This window comes from Phoenix dactylifera, chromosome 3 (assembly GCF_009389715.1).
Source record: "Phoenix dactylifera cultivar Barhee BC4 chromosome 3, palm_55x_up_171113_PBpolish2nd_filt_p, whole genome shotgun sequence".
NCBI classification, from domain to species: domain Eukaryota; kingdom Viridiplantae; phylum Streptophyta; class Magnoliopsida; order Arecales; family Arecaceae; genus Phoenix; species Phoenix dactylifera.
In genome coordinates, this window is record NC_052394.1 from 19,734,927 (window position 1) to 19,745,127 (window position 10,201).

Consider the following 10,201-nt stretch of genomic DNA (forward strand, 5'->3'; position numbering starts at 1 on the left):
TGAAATCAAATCAAATTAGTGAGCCGCTCTCGCCCATCCTTTCAATGACCTTCATATGATAGTGCTTACAGGCCATTTTACTCCGCTCTTTCCGTTGTTTCTCACAGCGGGATCATGGAATCCAAAGGTGTCATGGCAACTTTTGCAATCAAAACTCAGAATGTTAGGACAAGTGCTATGCAAAATGCAGGTCCAAGAATAACCCTCCATGGATATGTCAATACAGGTGCACCATTTAGTGCATTGGTCATTCTGCAACTTAGACCGTCTCCAATTGTAGCTTTGCATGTGCCAAGTCCTCATGGGACCATCTCAACCTAGGTGAGATTGAAATTTTAATATCTAGTACCCTCCCTTGGCATGATGCACATCATAATCTCTAAGCTCTAGATTTAGGCAATATAACTTGCTCTAGCACAAGCCATTTGATCAGGCCAAAGTTTTAATCCAAATTTGACCCAAATAGGATTTCGTGACCAACTGTTGCCATCCCTAATTGACATAAACTTGGAAGTAGAATTCTATTTAGGTCAAAATAGTTTAGATTGGATTTAGTTATGGTTTTAGATAAATACTTTTTGAATGATTGGCAGTTTACTTGATACTAGTTGTTTAAATTATTTTAAAAACTAGTCAATGAGAATTATAAATATTGAATTTGATAGGTTAGCTTATATTTATTAAGAGTTGAATCTTGCAAAATAGATCAGATTAGAATCAAATGGATGATCTGAAATGAGCCAAGAGTCAGATGGGTCGAGAGGTCCTAACTTGATGGTGGGTTGGATTGGATATGGTATCATTACTTGACCTGATTAAATCTAACTTAACTCAATCCATCGCCATTTGTAATCTCAATTTACTTATACATTTTTGCGATCTATCTTCAAATTTCACTTCCGAACCTTAGTTTGGATGGTATATGCCTCACTCTGTGACAAAATGTAGATTTGAATCCTAAAGGTATTGGCTCTCCCTTCAACCATCGTATATATAAATTCTTAATCTTTGAGCAGTAGCTTGGTATGCTTTGGGGCTTGGACTCTCACATAAGTTAGGGTGGCTGGATGGATGGAGAGCAGAATGGGTAGGGACTAGCCCCTTCTAGATCCAAAAATAAATGTGTACAGGGCCATATCTTTCCTGGGAAAGAAGAATTCATCTCCTTTTGGACTAATCTACTATTAGGCCGTGCTATGGTTGCTTCAAAATCTATGGAGACAAATGAGCAAAAAAGTTGTGAATGCTTCTAAATTTGCCCAAAAGGGCTCGTGGATGTTCAAGCGAATGTTGCAAATAAGTCCTTCTAAGTTATAAATATTACAACGAGATCACTTACGACCCCGTACTTTTTGAGAATCCCGCCCGCTCCCTAAACCCTAATTCGCTCCTGATCCCCTGTATTCGTCCGAACGCTCCATCGCATCTTCACTCTTCTTCCTCCTCCTCCTCTGCGTTTCTTCAGATTCTTATTTCCCTAATCCATGGAGATGGACACCGCCTCTCTCTCGAAATCCGATCTCCCTACAAGGACTTAGCTTCGGCTCTACTTGGGATCAGGTAACCGATGCCAACCTAAACCTAATCCTAACCCTAACCCTCGCGTTTTATAAACCCGAAACCTATCTTAACCCCAATGACGATCAATCGAGGAGAACGAACAGCTACGACAGTGGTACTTGGTTTGCTTTCCTCGATTTCTTGTTACTTTTTCGTCCCCACTATTATTCTTAAACTTTTAATTTGTTTTCAGGGTCAGGTATCACTTTCATGATCGATATTAATTTCAGCAATATCTTTTCTTCCGTTATCTAAAAGGTTCATGACCGTCTTTGATCGAATCTTATATATTTCATGTAAGCTAGGTATTCTTCTTGTAGATATGAAGTATTAGCTATCCGAATTCACTAATTGGGAACTTGGAAACTTGGATCGCCTTTTTGCTCCTTGATGATGAATGATGTGAAATAAAGAGCTTCTGAAAAGTAGTATTATGTTGGATAACTGGAGTAGTGCGATACGAACCTGCATGAGAAAATGTTGAGTAAAAAGTGACCAACCACATAATAAAGTTGTTGAAGAGTTGGTTTAGCATAGGATTGATTGGTAAAGATGGCGGCGTGAGATTTTTTTTGAATTTATGCTAGCAAAGCGGATCACTTAGGCAGTAAATCAAATAATTGATCAAAAATGTTAAAGAAAAACTAGTGAAAATCAACTCCATCAAGAAAGCCCAGAATTACCTTGGTTATACAATAGTTTTTAAAAACATTGTAATTATGTTAGGCATACGTTTTACATTAGAAAAAATAAAAGAAAGCTAGAAGTTCTTATTACCTATTTAAGAAAAAAGAGGGAAATACTTTTGGCTTGTTTGGTGTTGCTTCAGCTTTGTGAGAAGAGAAGGAGAAGCCAAAAGCTAGGTTTTTTAGATTCTGATAGAAGCACTTTTTTGATCTTATAGAAGCACCTTTTAGAAAATGTTACCAGACACTATTTCTAGAAGTATTTTTGTTGCTTTAGAAGCCATAAAAATGCTTTTTTTAAAGCAACATGATACATTCCCTTAAGCCGTTACACTCATGCTATTTCTATATGTTAACATTGCATTCTCCAATGGTACTACCCACAATTTTTTTCTCCTCCTGCCTTTTCTCACTTTCTATGCATTACCAAGATCAACTTAACTTCAGGAGAAAAAATGATCAAATGTTGTAAGTTTGGGTTGTTCAGCTGACCCTTAATGTTCTCTGTGTACGATGTCCGAATATCTTATGCCTTTTTACCACTTTTCATACACACAATCTGCATGTTCTCCTTCATGCATTTTGTCCTGTGTGAGTTTACTTCAATATTGCGTGATTCTTGCTAGGGTAGATATTACTTTTCAGTCTACTAATATCAGATATGATGTCTTCAAGCTTCTAGAAGAGCTGGAGCTGTAAGCATCATGTTGCCAATTGACGTGATTCAAAATAGTCATTATGAATGTTGTAGACTTGTCTCAATGTGCTTCATGTGTTCTCATTTTTTATGTATCTAGGTAAGCCAACTGCCTCCACAAATACTCCGGTTACTGTAAAGCCTTGCAACTATTATAAATTGATTATAAAGTGTGGACATTATTGGTCACATTGGGTTTACAACAAGGGTGAAAACATGGTTCTGATTTGAGCAATGGCCAAGTTGAATGAATTTTGATTTTCACAATTTCAGTCATAGAATCATGAAACATGCAAGAAAAATAAAAGAAGGAAATTTAAAGAGAATAAAATAAGTAAAGAAGTTACATTATACATTTATTGGAATATACTAATATTTGTCTTGGACCTTTGGGTGTATAATTTAGTTGGTTTGGGCCAAACTATCAAGGAATTATTTTAAAATAAGTAACTGTGCAAAAAACATTTTTTGATGTCTTGTATAGCCATTGACAACTGAAAATGATTTATAATTAAATCCTACAAGTATTATCTCAAATCAATTGGAAAGCTGATCTTTTAATCTATGTTTCTAATTTTTCATTAGTAGTTGGACTCTTCTACTGAGGGTGGTTGCACTCATTTGGTATTTGTTAAGAATCTTGCCCTTGGACCTGGTTCTTATGCAATTCCTTCATGTAATTTTTTTCTGGAGTTTTACTTCTGCTGCTCCTGAATCAACCTCTGGTTTAGGTAACTAAGAGTCCAACTTCTGTAGATACAATTATAGATATTTTTTTTACAATAACATATAATATTGACTTATAGACATTTTGTTTTCAAATTTGTTTAAATTTGTCTTAATAGAAATATTTGTCCAAGCTTCCCTATGGTAACAAATTGTAATTTAAACTTATATTAGTCAGAATATTTGGTGCTCCAGCAAGTATGTTGAGGTCGAGGAGATGAGTTTTCTATGACTAGTGTTGGGCGTGTGTGATACATGTGAGTGAAGGTATGAATATGATTACATGATAGGAAACTTAGATGGTTGGGATCTCATTTGGTAAATGCACTCCCACATTTGGCTGGTGATTCCTCTTTTTTCCCCTCATTCTTAAGTAAGAGTTTAGCTAGCAGGGTGTATGTTAATTTGAAGAAAGAGTGTCATCTAAGTTTGATTCATAGGTGAACACATGGCAATGCTTCAGCACGCTGGAGGCTTGAGGGCCATGAAAGAAGGTTCAAATAATTTGCAACATAGTAGCAGAAATAGGTTTACATCACTTGCAACACATGCATTTAGGCCCCTTCCTCCTCCTCCCTCTTCCTCTTCCTTCGTAATGTTCCATAATCCTGTTAGTTCCTTGCTAAAAGTGGGCATCATGCCGTCAATTTGAGTTGCTGACTTGGATTGTACTTTATCATTAGCTCTTATTTTTGGTCAGGTCTTCAGAAATTGAAAGTTGATTCAATTCTTAAGACTTATTTTGAGCCAATACTCTTGAATTTATGGAAATCATTTTTGAATCCATGTTCAGTATTTTGTTAGGGCATTCCCTGTATGGTGGTCCTTCGTTATCATTGTGAATTTCATCTATCTTGGTCCATGGGAGTTCTCAAGGCAAATCCCTGATGGGGCATTTTACTTGCCCCTATGTAGCTATTATTGCAGCTTGGTTATACACGGTGGCTAAGTAACAGCTGTCCAGTCGGTACTGCACTCTTGTATGACATTTAACAGAGTGGTCTCGGAAGTGACTCAAGAAGAGAACAGTGTCGAGTGGTTTTTCCTTGCATAAAGTTGTGATTTGGGGTCCCCCTTGAATGTCAATTTTAACAAAAAAAGTTAACGTAGAAAACACTTATGCAGGAAAGTACGTGAATTAAGGACTAGCTTGTGAAAAATGGGGCAGATATAACATAAAAAGAATTGGTTACCTGTTTTTCTCTGTGAATGTTAAATTTCGGAGATGAATGATCCATGATTTGCTTTTTAAGTGTCACCCTGTTATCAAAAAAATTATTGCATTATCTGTGTTAGTGGAGAGGAGACGTGCGCTTGATCTGATTCAGAACATGTAAAATAAGAGAAATGTGTTTGCAGTCAACTTGCTCTATTGTTTGCAGGCATTTTATAGTTTTTGCTAATAATACATATAGTTGTTTCAGAGTATCCTTCTTATATTCCACCAATCCCTGTGATGAGAAGTTTAGTAATCCGAACTTTTGTTTGAATCATGAATGATCGGTGCTCCTTCATAAAGCATGTTGGTGAGGTTGAGGAACCGGGATTTCATGATATGTGGATATCAGGCATTCTGAGGGATGTATTTGGATTTAGCATCAATTATTTTCCCCTTTCTTTTGGCTGCTTGCTTCTCCAGTTTTTCATGTGCTTTTGGTTATGTATCTTGACAGCAGGTTCTTCATTGTTTTTTACTTGTTTCAAAATGTTTGCTGAAGTATTTTTCTTTACATCCAATAGTTATGTGAATTTTTAATTAGTTTTTTCGGGTTATTTTGAGAAAAAAAATTCATATTTCTCAATTGAAGTAAATCATACTGTTAAATTGAACACAATTTAATCATGGATATTAATTCATAAGCACTGGTTCGTATTGTTTTTGATGAAGGACGGAGTATAAAAGAAACCCCTCATTTCTCGTGTTTCAATAGAAAATACGGACAGGAGGGAGGGAGGAATTGATCGAGGATCTGCTGCTCAACATATCCCATTACTTCTCAAATACTTGAGGAGCTAGTTTGTACATGTCCATGTGGGGTTTTTCTTGTATTTCTTGATCTATATCGGTTTCTTCCTGAAAATGGAAGTTATCAGAGAAAGGAAGAAGAAATAAAGGGTCTGATTGTTCTCCATTTGAAGTCTTTTAAGTGTTATGTACCAAATGACATGTTCTAAAAATAGTTATTAAGCAAATCTTATTAGTTTCTTATAAGATGAAGACTTCTGTCAGTGAGTGAGAAGCACTTACTTGACTTTTGATGGCTAAGCGTATCTGAGCTTGCTAGTGAAGGATTTGTATGTTTTAGAGCACAGGTGAATATTTAGCCATATGAAAGGCTAGGTTTGGTAAAATGAAAAATTTAAGAAGGTTTCATATCCCTGATCCTATCCCCATCCTTCTCTTTTCTTTTGACAGAGTTTTGAATGAAGACCTGAAGAGAGATATAGATTCCTTCTGAAATGATGGAAGAATTCAGTTTTGAGATTAAAAAAAAGCAAGGGCACTTATTTTCTTAGAAAATGTTATATCATTAGCCCCTTCTCTTTATTCTTCCCCTAAGTTTTGATGACAGAAGTTCAATTCTCACTCCAAGTTGAAGCTGCTTGCTCTCCACTGGACCATCAGATGTATCTCTTTTTCTCAAGAATTTCCATTTTCTCCTTAAACTACCACTCATTTTTATTGTAATTTGAGCGAATTAGGCTTCTCCTTAAATCCATAGTTGTTTATATACAAACAAGTTCTTTGGCTGCCTAATTTGAAGTTTCTGAATGCTTCTCATATAGTGTACTTACATTCATGCACATATACTTAATCAAAGAATTAGAGCTTTGAAAGAGGAAAAGAATGGTGAGACTGTTCATTCCCTTCCGCTTAATCTCACAACCATGATATGGGATTGCATTTAGAACTTGACTTTAAAATAGATCTTTGGTAAGTTGATGGTATTTGCTTATTGTTCTTGTTCAAAGCCCCATGATCATGAAATTAACCATTGATTTAAAGACCTCTATGGGAAGTTTACCGGGGGAAACATGTTTTGAATGTCATTATAAATGGTTTTCCCCCTCCCCAATAAAGCCTCATGGATTATTGTTTCTCCGATTTGCCTTAGCTTGCTTGTTTTTGTCATAATTGGTCAGGATAATTTTAATTTCAATTATGCATCCAGGAGTTGCTAAGATTTGTAATTATTTTTTTGAGTGATGATATTGCTTGTCTGTCCTACCTACCCTAAATCATTAGGGCTACCTACCAAGTCTTTGATTGCCAAACCTTGTGACCAATCGAAAGCTTACACAGTATGTTCATGAACTTTGCATTTCATGTATGTTGGCATTTCATGTGTACAGAGACCCAGTAAAGTGTTCATAGATTAAAATATGCTTCGTATTTGAGTATAAATAACTTCATTCTTACAAATATGATTTTCATGCCATAAAATTTGGTATCTTACATTTTGATGCTAATATTATGAATTTCAATTTCTTTTATTTATTCTTACCAGAGACTAAAAAATATGATCAATTTGGATTATAGAGATATCATGTCCTCAATTGTTTTACCTTAGTTAACAAAGCAAAATTTGCTTAACGAATGTGCTTGCATTTCGCTTCCTATCTTCTGTATTGTTTGCAGCTCTTTTATGATCTAGACTTCTTAATTCCACCTTTACTTCTTTCATAGGACACAGACCTTGGTTAAGAGTCTTTGGTGACATGGGATCCGACTGTAAAATTTCTCTCTACAGGATCAGCATGTTATTTTATTTTTATGTTTATGTCCTCATGGTTTTATCTTGATCTCCGTATTTTCGAGATTATTTAGACAAAAAAATAGCAGCATAAAGAACTGGTTTTTAATTAGTGATTTTTTGTCTTTTTTCTTGAAATTAATTGCTTACCTCTTATCATTATGATCTGTCTAATGTATATTCATAATTTCACATAATGATATCCTTTTGATCACTCGTTCAAGTTTTTATGCAGCACCATGTCTGCTGCTTATTGTGCCTTCTCAGCGTAACTCATTTTGCGATAAGCATTACTTGTTAGGTGCTTGCTCGAAAGTTTCTATGCATCGCTGCCTCATATCTTAAAGTAATTTACAGAAAGAAATATAATTGTCATAGATAAGATAACATAGTATGAGAAGGGTTTTAAAAGTTTAATCCAATATTGAGAACATTATCTTCCTTGTGCGGACCGGCCTTGAGCCTGAAAAAGCTTGCTTACATGTGCATCTTATTTCTACATGCCCGGCACATTTTATCCTCCTCACTGTACCCCTTAAAATGATGAGTTGTTAGTAGTTTAACTTATTATACTAAAAATATTTTAAAATTTAGTGTAGTCTCTGCAGGCACCAGTTTTTTAAATAGAGGTTTCATTTCTTCCTCCTTTGGGATTAGTACAACAGCTACAGCTAATTCTAAGCCACATAAAATATAATAGAATAAAATATAATAAAACATCATCAACCATTCCTGTTAAAGTAATTGTATTTTAATTTGATGTAAGGAGGATATTCTTGTTAATATTCGCCTTATATCCTGGTAACTGTATTTGAATCTATCTCCATGCTTTATTATTAATTTATGTTCTCTGCCTGGATATTGTTGGTGCAATGATAATCTTGTTTAACTGGCAGTGCAAGAAAAGTTCCATCAAAAGACAGGTGGAAGAAAAGTTAAGAAGGCGTGCAAGAGGATAGCCAAGCAAATCCTGCTTGTCAAATGCGTCATCTCATGAGCAGAGAAGGCGGAAGAGTTGGTCCTTGATTGGAATGGTTGATGAGCACTTGATCTAATATTTTTCTCTCTGCATCCTAAAACATCTATGATCTTACTTTGGGGAAGGTGGGAACCAATCATGAGGCGCTGTGGTTTCTCTTTCCATCCTTGGCTTGGCCAATGTCCAAGTACAATTGAAAGCTTTTCGTTTTTAAATAAAATGGCTTGTCCAACGCCCAGAAGTAGTTTTGGCATTGGTTCTATGATTTCTTGCTGCAAGCTCTGCCAGATGTCTCCTGGCCTTCTCATCCTCTTATTTCGCCCTTCCAAGTAAGTTAGACCACATGGCGTCTGAACTTTTGCTAATTCTCCTGCATAGCTTGCAGACAAAATTATCAAATGATTGCATACGCAAGATCAAGCCATATCTTGGCCCACAAACTCTTCGAAAGTTTGTGGTTTAACATAATGAACTCGGTCTTGGCCTTTTATGTACCCCTCAAATAAAGTTTTGATGAAGCCGGAAGCCTTTCCAACCCCATATTTGGTGATGACATGTAAGCATGACCTATAGATTCATGGCTGGATTTGTCATGGAGATTTAGCTGGCTTAATAAAACCAGATGACCACTTTTTGATAAGAAAATGCAAGCATGACCAATAGAGATACTACTAGATTTGTCTTGCAGATTTAGTTTGCTTGCTGAAACAAGAATGGCAATTTTCGATGAGATATTGCAAGGACAGAAAATGGATGTGCCACTAGTCTTTTTTTGTCTGGATCTAATTTAGTTATAGAAACAAGAATGCTGCAATATATGCATCCAAAAACAAGGTACGTACTTACCCCAAGCACTCATTTGCTTCATTTATCATTTGATCCACATTTGGACCTAGCAAAGTGGTGCGAAATACAAGGGAATTGCTGGGGTGACTGGTTTAATGCCTCTAAACCATGGCACCATGTACTGCATTACACTTACAGCTAGTTAATCCGTGTCAAATATTAGTTCGGGTGAACTCTATTGATGTTCATGGCAATCAAGTGTTTTGATTTTAAGGTGTATTTGAAGTGGTCCTTTCTACAATGTAAATGGTTTTAATCTAGTTGTGCAGGTTTATGTGATCACTAGGAGGTATATTGGGAGCACCATCCATGAATCAAGCTTTGATCCTGATTGGAAAAATGGAGGGCACAAGGACAATGTTAACTGAAGAGAGGAAGAAAATAGTGCGGCATCCATGCATTCTCTATAAAATTTTCTAAAAGAATCCCTCACGAGACATCTTATTCTTGGATGAGCTTGAAATGTCGCATGAATGATTATTGGCAAACAATTGCAAAAATAATATTATTATGTTCTGTAATTGATTATTACTTTGCATTACAAAAACTAATGATGATTGTTATACTAGCTATTATTTTTTAACTAAATTCAATATTCTCTGTAAAATTTTCTAAAAGAATCTCCGATAAAATATCTGATGCTTGTAATATCGTGCAAATGTTCGCTGGCAAACAATTGAAAAAATATTATTATTATTTTCTGCCATTAGTTATTACTTTACAGAAACTAACAATGGTTGTTATAATAGTTATAATATTAATTTAGCAAATAATAATCTTTTATATTATAATTATGCGCAATGGTCTAGGAGGATTTTTTTTTTTGGTACAACGGCTGCTTATCCTATTTTAGCGTAGGTGCAACCGGCAGAATCAAGTGCTACAATCTAACACAAATGCGAGGGAGAGCTTGGCTAACATATCTCTCTGGAGTGCTGCGCAGCATAGAACC

General features: G+C 35.6%; 1 long non-coding RNA gene across 2 annotated transcripts; it reads left to right on the forward strand.

The window, feature by feature from the left end:
• The first annotated feature begins 1,354 nt into the window (after positions 1–1,354).
• Positions 1,355–9,690, forward strand: LOC120110301. 2 transcript variants are annotated; one of them, XR_005511191.1, is made up of 3 exons: positions 1,355–1,675; positions 5,558–6,297; positions 8,321–9,690. It is a non-coding gene; the product is annotated as an uncharacterized LOC120110301 (long non-coding RNA). The 2 variants fall into 2 exon arrangements; XR_005511190.1 differs by having other exon boundaries at positions 1,355–1,560.
• The last annotated feature ends 511 nt before the right edge of the window (positions 9,691–10,201 follow it).